This window comes from Aptenodytes forsteri, unplaced genomic scaffold (genome assembly GCF_000699145.1).
Source record: "Aptenodytes forsteri isolate BGI_AS27 unplaced genomic scaffold, ASM69914v1 Scaffold54, whole genome shotgun sequence".
In the NCBI taxonomy this organism is placed as follows: Eukaryota; Metazoa; Chordata; class Aves; order Sphenisciformes; family Spheniscidae; genus Aptenodytes; species Aptenodytes forsteri.
In genome coordinates, this window is record NW_008796044.1 from 1,138,008 (window position 1) to 1,138,852 (window position 845).

Consider the following 845-nt stretch of genomic DNA (forward strand, 5'->3'; position numbering starts at 1 on the left):
GACAGAGCTGTTAATAGCTTAGGTATTAAGAATTAAGAATCAGCACCACTGGTCATTGATACAGTCAATTCCTTAAATCTTACTCAAAAGACCTATCAGATTTCTAAATAAACAAGCTGTACAAAAGGTGTAGGACCATAGCTTAAGACAAATTTACTGGTATACATGGTAAAGGGGCCCTAGGGAATGAGAAAATTCAGTCTCTACAGCTGTAGCTGGTCTTAGTATTGTGGCTTCCTGTTTTCAGCAATTAATCTCAAAAAGGACAGTGCTCTTTCATACCTTACCATTTATGGTTACAGAAAGCTTCGTAATAGGGGAACTAAGCTAGGAGTTCAGCCACAGCAAAGCAAACCCAGAGAAGTACAGGAAAGGAAAAAAAATAATAATAAAAATCCCTTTCAGCTCTAAGTTCCACTACTATCCCAAGTTTGTCAGGTAACAGAAGTTTTTTCATCAGAGAAAGAAGCATTTCATCAAAAACAGTAAGTATATTTCTAAGCAACCGGTTTTCCTTGGGAGCATGCAATAGCTTTGGGTTTTGAGAAGTACAGTGTTTTTGGAAGCAACAATCTTTCTAAATCTGCAGCACTATGGAGGACAGCCCAGGTAGCCCACATGCTACAGAAAAGTTAAGTTGTTCTCTCTTTTGTAACTGGAATCAATCTGATAATTCTCCACAGTTATTAGCAAAGGTAATGGTAATATTTTCACAAACAACAGAATCTTAGGAGTCTGCAGCCCATATGAAATCACAGCTTTTATTCATTTTAATGATAATACACCTTTACTCTTAGGCATTTCATGGCTTTGGGTGTTCAGCATTCTTTTAGAGGCTGGGGTTG

The 845-nt window shown here is 37.5% G+C and overlaps 1 protein-coding gene across 1 annotated transcript in view; it reads left to right on the forward strand.

Annotated features, from left to right (window-relative positions):
* The first annotated feature begins 322 nt into the window (after positions 1 to 322).
* KCNMB1 (potassium calcium-activated channel subfamily M regulatory beta subunit 1) overlaps positions 323 to 845 on the forward strand; it is a 10,261-nt gene continuing 9,738 nt past the window's right edge. Inside the window, exon 1 of the mRNA XM_009285692.2 lies at positions 323 to 485. The gene's annotated coding sequence lies outside the window, so the exon portion shown is untranslated. The remainder of the gene's footprint in view (positions 486 to 845) is intronic.